Source organism: Dromaius novaehollandiae, chromosome 2, assembly GCF_036370855.1.
Source record: "Dromaius novaehollandiae isolate bDroNov1 chromosome 2, bDroNov1.hap1, whole genome shotgun sequence".
In the NCBI taxonomy this organism is placed as follows: Eukaryota; Metazoa; Chordata; class Aves; order Casuariiformes; family Dromaiidae; genus Dromaius; species Dromaius novaehollandiae.
Window position 1 is genome coordinate 80,942,618 of NC_088099.1, and position 15,226 is coordinate 80,957,843.

Here is a 15,226-nt window from a genome sequence, read left to right on the forward strand (position 1 = left end):
TTTGAGTCCATGCAAGCTGCAATTCACCGTAGAATGGAATGGGCCAGTGGAGCCAGGTGTCTGGTGTGACATACGTAATTGTGAATGTAAACCTGTTTTTGTGCCTCGCGTCTCTTCAGAGGTGGTTAGGGTGAAAGGAGAGCAAAAGACTAGCTCTGATGTAATGCATGCTTTTACCTGTACACTGATTATGTTTGACTTGCAAACCGTAAATCATTTAGGTCTCTCATACTTGAGAGACTATCGTCTTCCCCATAAGACAGAATCATCCCTGCAAAGGACTCTAGAGTGTGGAGTTCATTGCACACATACACTTCCTACAGTCTCAGGCAACTCGTACATTTATTTTTTAAGCCTGTGGTGAACTTCTCTAACAGTTTTGAAAAAAAGAAAGGAGAGCTGAGGTTTGGAATGAGCACAACAGGCTCACTTGTTCAAACAGACAGTGGTCACATTGCTCCTTTACCTGGAAAACAGATGTTTGTCTGTTTTTTTTTCCTGAAGGTTAGCACCAATGCAATTGTTCCTCCTGTTTTTACAAAAGTGGGTGTGGTATAGTAAGTTCTCCTGGGTGTTGGCTGCATTTTTAGCTGTATGTTAACATAAGAAACAAGATCATAGGACATTCAAGCCTGCTGGCCTGAGGCAAAATAGAAGGGTATTCTCTCCCAGACAGCTACCATAGACAGAAACCCAGAAAGACAGGACTGCACTTCTGGCATCTAGTGCAAAAGGGAAAGAGTCCAATGGTAGAGACCAAGGGACAAGCTTAAACATGTCCCATTTACCTTCACCTGGTACAGTATTTGGAGTGCTGCTGGTAGCAACAGACTTGTCAGAAAGTTGAAACCATAACAAATGCTATACTTATGTTGTGAAAAACCTGTTCAAAGCAACCTGATGAGTGATGCTGTGCTTGCAGCTTCAGCCTACGGACGCTACAGACAAGCAAAAAGGGATAGCGAAGTTCCCCCTTACCTCTAACAAGGGTTTGCCATGGTTTTGTGGGCAATAGCAGCCTTGCAAAAGGGTTACTGCTGTTGAGGGTACCTTGTAGTGGCAGCCAGCGGGAAGCTAGCGAAGATGCTAGTAGGAAAGGTTAGGAGAAAGGCATGGTTGGATAGAAGACAGAACACATCTGCTCTGCAGGGTCAACCATAGTGCCGGTAAGTACTCTGTGCCTGGTACAGGCTCTGTGCCTATAACCTCAGAAGAGATTAAAAGGTGTCCTGTGGGACTTGATATTTGGCTAACAAACATTAAAGGAGTGTGACTACAGGAGGGGAGCATAACTAGTCCCTCTCAATCAACTTCATGAGGAAGAGGTGGCCTAATTAGTACTCTTGTAATTTGGAGATGTGTTTGTGTTTCTTGTTTCTATGTTAATCTTTTCCCTCCATCCAGTAAAATGCTGTGTAACTGAAGTCATCTCTTGAGTCATCACTTGTGAGTGAAGAAATATAGTTGAACAGTCTGATTTCATTTTCCACGTTTCTGGCTTGAGGCTGTAGTCAGTGTTTGAATAAAGATCCTTGGAAATTGGAACTCTTGTCACTGCAGTTCCTGGTAGGAGGGTTGAATGTACAGATACTTTCACTGCCATCAATAGAAAACTAGTCTCACACTTAGGATTTTGTTCTTTACCATTTATCTAGCATGGTATTCTGGAGTTCATGGCTGCCCTTGCCTGGAGCATTATAAAAATCTCCAGGAATTCTCTGATTTTGTTAGTAGTGAAACATATCCTCACTCCTCCTGCTTTTCCTGTGTCCGAGAAGAAAGGTTCAGAAATCTCTCATCGGTGAGAGTGATCGTATCTGCTTCATCTGGTGAGGAGCTGATGGGCACTGCTCATTCTCTGCACCAAACAGAGCACCTACAATTCCTAATATAGCACCAGGACCTAAGCCTGGGAAACTTCTTGTTCTTTATTATTAATCTTTACATCTTTCTTCAGACTCCCACTTCCCTATATTTTTATTTGGTTCTAAGACTGAATCTGTCATCACCTCTCACCTTTAGCCATCTCCCTCTTGCATTCACCCTCTTTCCTGGCTTCCCACACCATCTCTGCTCTCCCATCTTTCTGTCATTTTAATTCCATTTTTGTATGTTATTTGAAGCCTCCACTTTCAGTTTGTTTCAGTGTTGTCCATTTGAGTGTCTGTTTGAGTGTTCCACTTTCCTTTTGGGTAGACAAGTCAGCCCTCAGATCACACAACTTCTTTTCTCCCTAAAATCAAAAGTATGGCTCTGACCACAGGGACACAAGGATGATGTGCAAAGAATGTTTTAAGTATGTATGTTCTTGATTTGCTGCTTGGCATGTAAAATAAGGTGACCCAACAGCTTCTGGGTTTCTCATGCTTGGTTTGGATTAATTTTTACCTGAAATAAATAATGAATGTTTAGTCTCAAATTTCCTATTTTTGCTGAAAGACCTTGTGGGAATCTAAGAGGGTGTGTTTTGTGAACTTTATAGAAAAAGGGTGGAGTGTAACTTTAATTACACTACAGCAATAAAAGGAAAACTTTTTAAATTGTGTAGGTGACATGCAAAGAGGCGTATTAAAATTACCTACATCGTCCAGGTGTTTTTCTAAGTTATTCAGTAGCTCATCACTTTATTTAAAAAGCCTTCTACTGGAATTTCAGTACAAGGCACATGGTTCCAAACATTAATGAATATTAACAGCAAAATCTGGGGAAAATGGTACAGTTTTGGAGAAATAGCTCTATGACGTTAATAGGCACCCAAGAGACGTTAATAGGCACCCAAGATCAGAGGCAGCATCATTGTTGCACTGAACACAAATAGAGTCAGGAGCAAGTCAGTAGAATTGAGATTACATAGATATGGATAATTACATAGATTAAGGGCTTAGTTCCTTATCTATAAACCTAAACATCTATTTTTTTGCATGACATAAGAAACATCTAATTTATTTCTTAACAAACATTTTGTCTTTTTCTCCAAAACTACAAGAAATTAGAAAAAAGTTCCTTTCAGTTATCTGGCTTTCAAATTATTACCTTTAAGGATGAATTTATTCCACATATTTAGTCATTGAAAGAATCTCTGCCCTATAAAGCTTTGATTTAAAACTACATATGCTTGGTCTGTTTTGTTCCAGGGCACAATTACAATTTTATATTTCAGGATCCTTCTGGGATTAATCAGCTAGAAGGAAGGTCACTCTTCTTGTAGTTGAGGGCCTATTTACTCTGAGATATAAACATGATTTTAGTCTTCAGTATAAATAAATTGCCTTGGACAAAAAGCTGTACTTTGTGGTGGTAGACTTTACCCCACTTTTCAGAAGAGGCAACATTCATGAGTAGAAATCTGGCTTCTCCTCTGTAAACACCCAGTATGCACTTGAACAGTTTGATTTGGCTGAGATAGATTTTCCAAGAGATCCTTATTAAAGCCAAGAGGCTTCCAAAATTTCCACTTATATATGATCCCCAAAAGGCTATACATCTTCTGGATGAACATTCAGACCTTTTCTTCATAAGTGGAAAAAGGGGAGCTTTTGGCTACGATCATTGACTATTGAACAATTCTGACAAAGATGCCTATATTACATCAGGGTTTCAAAGTCCAAAGTTTTAAAAAAGATTTACAGGAAAAAATTCCTTCTTCCTATGTTTGCTCATCTTGAAAAGTCCTGTTTTGCAAACACGTCTACACATTAATACTCTTAGACTGAATCCAGGCAGCTTTGTACTGTATCCCACAAAGCAATATAGATGTCCAAGTCCAACATGAAATCAGCAAGTTTAAAGAAAGTGAATATGAGAGTTTCTAATTACATTACCATACATAAAATCAGTTCAGGGCAATCAAGATACTTTATTAGACATACTTGCAGAGAGCACATGTTCTTACCCTTTCTCTAAAGTGAAATTATGAACTTTGGCCTAGCCTGAAAAAATTACATCACAGTGTACTGCTACAAATTGTTGAGCCTGTGGTGAGAGTGAGGGTACTTACTCTACAGTCTGCACCAGTTTAACAAAACCAATTTCTCAGAGCCCCTTAGCATAAGCTAAAGTAAACACGTAACAGAAGATCTCAGGAGAAAGGACCCAGGCCATGCAGGGGCCAGCTCACTGTGTTTTTCCTGCCCTCACCCCCCCCACACACATATAGGCAAGGTACATCACATATGGAAGGGAACACTTGAACCACAGAGTCCAGGGAGACTGCAGTCACTGTCCATCCTCTCTAGTTCACAGAGGGTATCTACTGCATGTGCCACGAAACATCACTGTGTGGAAGAAGCTATTCCCCATGGCCTACCTGGACAGTTAAACCTTCTCCTAAAGTTTATTTGTATTGGAAAGAAGCTGCACCAAAGAAGAGTAAACTCCCATGCTCCCTGTTCCACAGCCTATTTGTGAACTAACAAGTTTCAAACCAGAGGTTTCAGCATGAAGAAAAGCATGAGCTTAAGCAGGAAACATCCAGGCTTTATCAGATTTGATCTTGGAGGGCTGATATAACCTCCAATCTTGAGAATTTCCTGCATGCTGCTTCTTTCCATTCTGAAATAAATGGACCTCAGGTGCTTGACAGACCCATGGAGAGGCCTCAGAAAACTAAGTTATGGGCTGTGAGGCAAAAAGCTTAGGGCCACCTTATTGAATCATTTGCAAGGTTCCTCTCTCAGGTCCTTCAATTTTCCTTTTTTCCCATAAGAAGGTATACAGATGGTGGCTTGTCCATGCTTGACAGAGCGGCTACAATAAGGCAGGCCACTTCCAGAGCCTTGCTGTTATTGCAGCTCAGTCCTCAAGCCAAGCTTGTTTGTTCACTATAGTCTGTTCTCCTGGCTCCTGAAGGAAAAACAAAACAAAACCCGAAACCCTTCACCACCAAGCTAGAATTAAATCCCCAGCCACCTGACTTTCTTCAAAGAGACCAACAGTATACATCACAACATGCTAGCTTCCCCAGAGCACTCTGCTTGTGTCTAGGTTTGTATGGGGAGCTGAGATCCATTTTTTTCAAGTGAAATCACTGCTTGCTTCTCCCAAGCCAGCCCCCAGCAGGTTTCCTTTCCTGCTTGTGCAACATTCCCATAAGCTCAGGCACAAACAGTGAGCAAGTTCTCCAGGGTGTGGATGATCTTCAACCTAGTTAACTGGATAAAGAGGAGGAGGGAAAAAAGGGAAATTAGCCATCTTCCCAAAAGGAATGCACAATTTGTCTCTAATATGTATTCTCATGAGAGTGTGATAGACTGACATTCATGGGATACAATTTTCCTGAATGTCCACACTAAAAATAAATCTTGGATATAATGGAGATAGGAATAACCATGTGGGAAAAAGTCTTGGATAGGCTGGTCCTGACAAAGAATCCAAGCCTTTCTACCCAAGGCCCTAGTATGGTCTTGCAAATTGAACATAAACACACCACATCAGAGATCCATGTTTAAGCTCCTGTTCCACTACTCACATTCATGCAGGGACTGCCCCACCTGGGGCCAGGGGGAAGATGTTATTCTCTTGGCTACTTGTTACTCTCGCTGCTCTGGGAGAGCTTGCATCTGTATAGCCACTTACATTTTTGTTCAAATGGGAATCAGAAGTCTGGTTCCTATCATTCCAATCACATACCACTATACTATCAGCTATCCCAATACTCCCTCTCTGGTTTTAAGCAGAGATCAATGCCTGCTGCTGATCTCTTCGCCTGAAATTTCTTCAAAAGTACCATCAAAACTGACTTTTGATTAGGTTGATTTTTCTGGTGATAAATATTTATTATTAAAAAAATATCATAGGAATCATTCCTGTTCCTCAGAATTAAAACCTATGGTTTAGCCAAGCACAGCCATTTCTACATATCATACAACAATCACGGTAAGTTCTTTCCTCTAAGAAAAGACATAAATGCCAATTTTTTCAAACTTAAAACTCTGAGAGCTAAATGGATTCCTCAGGACAACTACATATTCATGTGAGCTGAGAGCAAACAGTAAGCATGGCATGAGTCAGAAAAACAGCAATGAAACTGCACATTCCTTAGTCAACTTGTGAATGATGCAAATGGAAAGTCAGAAATTAAACAACTTGCCGCGTTTGCATTTGCAATTAAGGCTATTTGTTACCACAAATGATACTTTTGTAACAAGGCTTTTTGTAACTTTTTTACTTTGATGGGATAAAAAGGTTTTGTGAAGCCTGGAAAACAAACATTTTCCCTAAATGCAAACTAGATTCTGCACAGTACAGTTCACAATGGGTAGAGTTCACAATGATATTTAGTATGTTATGTTTATCTTTTAGGCAGTCAAAGTACTGACCACCACATTGCTTACTCCTGGGCACCTCCCAGAGAGTCTGCAGTCTTCAAAGACTGTTAGGAATTCTTTATAGTCTTTAGATAAGACATCTTTGAAGAACTCTTCTTTCCGCATATCTCCCAACAACAGCTGAAAGCCAACAATTATAGTCTCACTGTCACAATCATAACCTTCCTATCTCTTGTACTAAGTGCCTCTCCATTCTCCTTTTACAAAGAGGAAAATATATATATATTTTTTCTTCAGCTTATTGTCTCCAGATTTAAAAAAGGACATGACTGAGCTGCTGAAGAAGCCAAGGTCATGCCAAGCTCGGAAAAGCCAAGCCAGCACAGGTCCCAGCCTACAGTGCAGTCCACTTTAATCAAGGCCCAACTCATTTTACTCACTGAGCTCCATGAGGGATTTTGATTTGTCCATGGACAAATGAAAACTAATTGCAACATGAAAATTGTGTCTATACATTGGGTTTAGGATAGACATACAGGTGGGTGAAGATTTGCATCTTTCAACTTCCAACTTTGATTAAAATATAATCATACTAAATTAGTGAAAAAGAATAGGCAAAGAATCTTAATGCATATCTGTGATTATATGTGTCGCCAAAGTGCAGAACATTAGTACACACCTTTGAGGAGTAGACAGACAGATTAATATAGCATCTAGAATATGGTAGCTAAAGAAAGTGTCAATGATGCAAATACAGATGAAAAAATTGCTAAAGAGTAATGTTTTAATAAATTGTGTGTTGCTCTGCATTTTATAAATATGGGTTTTCCAAACAGACAAACTAGGTAGCTCTGGATCCTCTCTCTCTTGACCTACTTGTATTTCCTCCTGTAATTGCAAGATAAATGCTGTTAGTGAGAACACATCAATTCAGACATGTATGCTGCTAAGTAGGACTGTGCCGATGTGCTGCCAGATTAGATCTGATCCTTTAGGGCTATATTCACAGCAGGCTCCTTGAATGAGAACATTAAGTGTGTCAGTGCTAGAGCCCTCACACACCCGTATGTGTGAGTGCCCCCTACCTAGATCTCCATAGGGAACTGAAGTCTTTCTCCTTCTTCCTGACTTTGGAGTGCTTGATACAACCATGAGAATATTTTACCAGGTAGTATTTTGTAGTTCATGCCCATTGCCACTTGTCTGGTCCCTGGACACCACTGAAAAAAGTCTGGCTCTGTCTTCTTTACATTCTCCCTTCAGATATTTATACACATTGATAAGATCCCCCCTGAGCCTTCCCTTCTCCAGCCTAAACAGTCCCAGCTCTCTCAGCCTTCCTCATATGAGAGATGCTGCAGTCCCTTAGTCACTTTGGTGGCTATTCGCTGGACTAACTAGACTAGCTAGACTCGCTCCAGTAGCTCCATGTCTCTCTTGTACTGAGGAGCCCAGAACCGGACCCAGCCCTCCTGGTGTGGCCTCACCAGGGCTGAGTAGAGGGGAGGGAGCACCATGCTGCCTGCCTGGTCCCAGAAATGCTCCCTTTTCTCCTCAGTCTCTAACCACCTCCTGGGGCTGGAACAGAAGTGCCCTCTTGTGGCACACATGAAGCACCTTTGCCTCCCTCCTCTCCAAATTTCAGTTGCTGGGAGCATTTTAACTGCACATAGTCTAGGCCAAGAAGGACAGAAGGGTCACCCAAAACATCCTCTGGCTTCAGAGCCAGTTTTGTTGCACCGGCTTTGCATTGGGCTGCAGCCATTTAGAGGAGAGTCAGTGCCACCACAATAAAAAGGGATAAGGGAATTGAGCAGAGTGCTAAGCCTGTGGGCAGTTCCTCAGTCAGCATGTGTGAAATGATGTAGGTTAGTCCATCCCAGGTGCAGGCCTTTGCACTTGCCTTTGTTGAACTTCATGAGATTCCTGTCAGCCCATTTCTCCAGCATGCCTTCATTCCTCTGCATAGCAGCTGAACCCTCCAGCATATCACCTTTCTATCAAATTCAGTATTACTCACAAACTTTCTGAGGGTGTATTCCCTCTTATTGTCAAAGTTATTGATTAAGACATTGAACAGTATTGGCCTCTGAATCAGTCTCTGAGGGATACCACTAGTAACTGGCTGCCAGCTGAATTTTGTACCACTATCACAGCTCCTACAGCTCAGCAGTCCAGCCTTCTTTCCAGCAACCCTGTAGTCCACCCTTCCAGTACATGTGTCCTACACAGATGGCTACACAGATATTATGCGAGACCATGTTGAAGCCCTTCCTGATGTCGAGGTAAACACGTCCACTGCTCGCTTCTCATCCTCAAATCCAATTATCCACTTATCTTATCATAGAAGGCAATCAGGTTGGTCAAACTTGGTTTGCTCTTAGTAAATCCATGGTGGCCCAAATACCTTTCTGTCCTTCACGTACTTGGAATTGGCTTCCAGGCAAATTTGTTCCATAATCTTTCTGGGGACTGAGATTAGATTGATTGGCCAGTAGTTCCCTGGATTCTCCTTCTTGACAGTGAAGATGGGTGTGACATTTGCCTTTTTCCAGTCATCAAGGACTTTCCCCTGTTACCAGTTCTTGACTACTTCTAGTCTATCTCCTAGCCTGTCTTCCCCCAGTTGCCTGTACACATACCTCCCCACTCTCCGTATTTTTCTTGGCCATGCTGTTCACCATAATCCTTTCACCATGCTTTGAATCTGTACAGCTCCTGGCTGTCCTTTCCATGTTCTTGCACAGTAGGACCTGGGTATATAAAGACAAATTCTATGTGCCCAGCTTCAGCGTACTCTCAGCAAGAATGAGTTTGAGCGAGGAGGAGACAGCTGTCCATGAGCCTCCATTTTCCTTGAAGTGACTGTGAGATTCAGGCCACCTAGAGGACTCCCCACCCTTAATTGTATAAATTCTCCCCTACTCTGCCATACAACCACGGTCAGGAAGTGGGTCGGGGAGCCAGAATTATGTAAGACAAACACAGAGACACTGTATTCTTTCAAGAGGTTATGGATAATGTGGAGACCCTTGCTTTCCTTTCTGGAGGATGATCAGTGACAGATGAGGAGAAAGGAGGAAGGGAACCAAATATGAGAATCTAGGGAAAAATGGAAGAGAAGGAAAATCTGATTTGCCACCATGAATCTAAGAGTCCTGACTTTAAAATCTGGTACATGTTTCAGACGACAATTTGTGTGCTCAGAGCTTAGCTGATGATAAATCAGAAAATACAGGCTCTGAGAAGACCCTTACTTCTAAACTAGGGACTCTTCTAAACGAGGGATGTTTCCAGATGCTCTCCTTTGAAAACGATAGATTCCAAATAGACTTGGTCTCGGGAGCTGAACAGGGACATTGAGCTGGGCTGTTCAGATCCTCTTCAGATCCTCTGAGGACAAGTCCATGAGAAAGAGATACCATGCGTTGCCATTTATCTGTGTATCAGGGTCTTGGTGAGGTGACTCCTTCTTTAGCATTTTGACCAATAGGCTAAGGTCCTGGCAAAGGCCCAGCTGACATCACCACAACATTCAAAAATATGTAGAACAAAATGTTTAATTGATGCAGAAAGAAATGTGGATCCAGAAGAGCCAGGAAAATGTGGGTTTTGGGTAGCAAACGTGCTTGATTTTCCATCAGCCAGTCACCCAGCTGGAAATCCATTCACCCAGACCAGAATTTTGTTCCCTTCTTTAGAAGTCCAAAACATTAAGTGACTTCTTCACTGTGTTCTCCAAACCTCCAGTAAAGGCAACACTTACTGTAAACAAGACATGGGATGGAAACTGAAAGAGGAGGGCTACACAGAACAGCAAAGAGTTCATAAGTACCTAAGTTTAGAAAATCACATAGGCTCAACTACAGATTTCATATTATAGACAGATAGTAAAAAACAGATCGAACAGATATAGAAATTTTCCTGTGGAACCCTTTATCCCTTTGCCATTTCCATCTGGAAGCTTTGTCTGAGAAGGGACAGTGTTTCAGTATCAGAACACAGAGACAATCTCTCTACTTCCATTTTGGATGCCCGGACTTTGCATGATCCACAATAGCTAATGCCTCCATGCCTCCAGAAAATGAAGAAGTTTTATTCATATCTTTCTCTGAAATTAACAACTTTGGTTGTCTGCAGCTGCAGTGAGGAGTGGGTCCTAGGCTAGGGTCTGAGGCTTGAAGCATGCCGGGACCTGACAGGATACTGCTGTTCTAGCATACAGGTGCCAACTGTTGTTTTACAAAGGCGTCCAGCGTGACCAGTCAGGCTGCTTCTTTTCCCATGGCTGATCAAAGCCTTGTGAAGAGGCACAAACACCTTCTCTCTACCCACTACAAAAGTTGCAGTGCAAGGCTTGGGAGCACAGCAGCATTCCACAGGAAAGGGCAGTGTTATTTTACAATGGCAAAATGCCTTTTTTCCTCAGTCTCATTTCAAAAACAGTTTAAACATTTGGCAATTGTTATCCAAGGATTTTCAGTCTGAGTTAGGTATTCAGTAAGGAAAATTTCAAGCTAGGTGGTGACAATGTGATAAAGGTATCAGAGGTGAAAAGAGAGTCTAATCATGGCCCTAAGTCTTCCCAATAACAAGAGAGAGTAAAATTCTCATCTGACAGTGCTGGGATTAGCTGTGCTCCAGAGTGGATGGGAAAAGTTTAAGAAAACTGTACATAAGATACGGAAAATGGTTACCAAATGAAGAAAAGAGGAGGAGCCCATTGGTATTACCACCTTTGTAGATACATTTGACTTGAGCTGGATGAAGATTTATCAAGGTTTTCCTTCGACTGTTTGGACATGTATAATTAATCTATTCAATACTAAGGACACATCAAATCAGAACTGAACAAGAAGATACCTACTGATATATAGACCACCAACTATCCTGCCAGGAATGCAGCAATATAACACTGTGAGCAGAATAAATTTGCTACTCGCAAGTTGCAACTACTACTTGCTAACTGGAATTCTTTCCACCTACCTTCATACTGTCTATCTTCTTCTCTCCAGAACTATTAAACAAATTAAGAAAAGGAAACCACTATACTCATCCACCCCTTAAAGCACATTTCAATTGCACAGTGCATTGTGCCTCCTCTGAATTTCTCATCTTTCAGGGTCCCAGGTAGCAAATCACGAGCAGCTTCCAGAACACAAAGAAGCTTCATCCTCTCATCTCTCTACAAACCCCAAATTAACAAGCCATATTTTCTGGAGCTGTCATGAAGGTGGTTGCTAACATTATTGCAGCTGTCAGTTTTCAAAAGAGGAAAGATATTCTGATCTCAGTAAGTAAGATTTAAAAAAAATTGTTTTACATTACACCGTAAAACATCACCACAAATATTCAGACCCAAATTTCAGTGTGATTCTCTTGCCATTTGGAAACAAACAAAAGCTAGGATTTACAACCACATTCTCAGTGTACAAGCTACAGTGGAGTGAGAGTTACTACTGAAACCAGACAAGCTTATAAAACAGAGGTCATTGACACTGACCAACCTGTAATAACTCTGACCTTTAGACTATTGCTAGCTTTTCCCTGGCCAAGACAACTCTAGTTCTGTTTCCTGTTGCTGCAAACCTTTGAGAAAAAGTAATGACAAATCATTAAAAATCGAAGTCTTTCCATATTTCCCTCTGAGTTAGTGCAGGAGAAGCAGGGGCAGCATTATAGGTGCCTTCACAAAAAGTATCTATAGTGACTATGTGGATAAAATGAACATCATTCTCCATAATAGGCACATTTTCTTTTTGGCAACACTCACAGTTTGAAATGAGGTAGAACTGAACTCTGCCCTGAGCAGTTCAATTTAATTCGGTTGATAGGTATAACCTCCAATAAAACCTGCTCAAGAAGCTCAATAAAAAGCTTTGTAGCCAAATAAGCTTGCTTCTGTTAAATACTGAGGATAATTCCTAACTGCTGCCATCTGTAATGATATCATGAGATATTTAAAAAAAAAAACAACCAGCATGTCCTCAGAACGACTTACGAGTAGTCACGTGACTCTTGTAACTCTCATTTGACCCTGTGCCCCCACTACTAAGGAAAACAAGAATATATATGCAAAAAATACATATATAATCTAATGACACAAATATCTAAGAATGTAAAATGGTCGCTTGAAGCTGATGGAAGTGTTTTGGGTGTAGAACCATTTGCCTTAAATAATAGTAGAGTTATTAGGAATGGGTTTTTCCTGAAGATGAATGTAGCTCTTTTTTTGGAATCCAGGACTCTTTCCCAGTACCATAACAGAGCCACAGAATTCTGAATGTCAGATAGATTAATAAGCATCACAGGCTCCACTCTAAGCGTGACAATGGGATCCCAGTCAAGTTGACAGGGTATATGTCTTACATGGAAAATCCACTGTGACTAATGCTATCCTTGAAATCTATACACAAATGAATAGCCTGTGTCTTCTTCTCAGTCAGACCTATTCAAAAGATCTTATTTCTTCTGTAGTATCATTTTAGGCTAGGGTTTTTTTTACACCTTTGCAAAACCTGATCTGAAAATTGTAGGAGGCATAGTTTCCTCTGAGCCATCTTGATTGTAATTTTAATGCACTGAACCTACCCCATACATTGCCAAGTATCTCCTCAGAAATATTTCCTATAAGAAGCAGATTCAGAGCCTCCATTGTAGATGTCAGTGAAGGTGCTGTGCCAATAGGTCCATCCCTATATCTCACTGCAGTACTGCTATGCATTTTATAAAATTCAGCAGGTATGCAACATGAACAAAAAGACATTTGCACATTCAGGAAGTTTAATTCCTTACATAGCTAATAATCATAGCCTAGGTTCAGTAAGAAGTAAACACCAGCTGAAAGGAAATAGATCAGTCAATATAGAGGCTTCGGAGCCAGTACACAGCATTACTTCAACAGTCCAGGCCATCCACCTGATATATCACAGAATCACAGAATAGTTGAGGTTGGAAGGGATCTCTGATGACCACCTGCTCCAAACCCTTGCTCAAGCTGGGTTAGGTAAAGCTGCTTGCCCAGGACCCTGTACAGTTGGGTTCTGAATATCTCCAAGGACAGAGACTCCAAAATCTCTCTGTGCAAGCTGTTCCAGTGTCCTACTGCTCTCAGAGTGAAGAAGTGTTTTCTTATGGTCAGATAGAATTTCCTGTAATTCAGTTTATGCCCATTGCCTCTCATCTTGTCACTGGGCACCACTGAGAACAGTCTGACTCTATCTTCTTTACACACTCCCATCAGATATTTATAACTACTGACAAGATCCCCCCTCAGCCTTCTCTTCTCCAAGCTAAACAGTCCCAGCTCTCTCAGTCTCTCTTTGTCTGAGAGATGCTCCAGTTCCTTAATCATCTTTGCAGACCTTCCCTGGACTCACTCCAGTAGCTCCATATCTCTCCCACACTGCAGAGCGCAGGCCTGGACACAGCACCCCAGGTGTGCCCTCACCAGGGCTGAGTAGAGGGGAAGGATCACCTCCCTTCACCTGCTGGTAATGCCCTGTCTAATGCAGCCTAGGATATTGTTGGCCTGTTTTGCCACAAGGGCACATTGCTGGCTTATGGTCAACTTGTTATCTACCAGAACCCCTAGGTCCTTCTCTGCAAAGCTGCTTTCCAGCTGGTCTGTCCCCCCAGCCTATAGTGGTGCAGGGGCTTATTCCTCCCCAGGTGCAGGACTTTGCACTTCCCTTTGTTGAACTTCATGAGGTCCCTCTCTGCCCATTGCTTTGGCCGGTCAAGGTCCCTCTCAATGGCAGCGCAACCACCTGGTGTATCAGCCACTCCTCACAGTTTTGCATCAACTGTGAACTTGCTGAGGGTGCCTTTGGTCCTGTCATCCAGGTCATTACTGAAGATGCCCCAGCATTGACCACTGGGGAACACCACCAGCAACTGGCCTCCAGATGGACTTTATGCTACCGATCAGGCAGTTCAGCCAGTTTTCAGTCCACCTCACTGACCACTTACCTAGCTTGTCTATGAGGATGTTATGGAAGACTACATCAAAAGCCTTATTAAAGTCAAGGTAAACAAGATCCACTGCTCTCTCCTCATCCACCAAGCCACTCATCTCATCATAGAAATCTATCAGGTTGGTTAAGCACCATTTTCCCTTCTTAAATCCATGCTCACTACTCCAAACCACCTTCCTGTCCTTCACATGTTTGGAAATAGTATCCAGGATTAGTTGCTCCATGATCTTCCCTGGGACTGAGATGAGGCTGACCGGCCTGTAGTTCCCTGGGTCCTCCTTCTTGCCCTTCTTAAAGACAAGGGTGACATTTGCTTTCTTCTAGTCCTCTGGAACCTCTTCCAGTCACCATGAGCTTTCAAAGGTAATTGAGAGTGGCCTCTCAACGATATCGGCCAGCTCCCTCAGCACTCATGTGTGCATTCTGTCAGGTCCCATGGACTTGTGCTTGTCCAGTTTGTTTAAATGTTCCCAGACCTGATCCTCCTCCACTAAAGGTAAGTCTTCACTGCTCCAGGCTTCCCCGCTGCTCCCAGGGGCTTAAGAATTCTGAAACCAGAAAACCTGGTTCTGAAACCTTTTCTTTACCAGTAAAGACTGAGGTGAAAAAGGCATTCAGTATCTCTGTCTTTTCTGTGTCTTTTGTCTCCAGGGCCACTGTCCCATTTAGCAGCAAGCATATGTTTTCCTTAGCCTTCCTTCCTTTTGCTGCCTATGTGCTTAAAGAAGCCTTTCTTGCTGCCCTTTACATCCCTTGCCAGTTCCAGGTGGGCTTTAGCTCTCCCAACCCCATCCCTACATGCTTGGACAGTGTCTCTATATTCCTCCTAGGTCACCTGTCCCTGCTTCCACCTCTTATACAATTCCTTTTTTTTGAGTTTAGCCATAAGCTCCTTGTTCGTATATGCAGGCCTCCTGCTGCCTTTGCAGGTTTTCCTGCTTGTTGAGATGGACCATTCCTGAGTTTGGAGGAGGTGATCCTTGA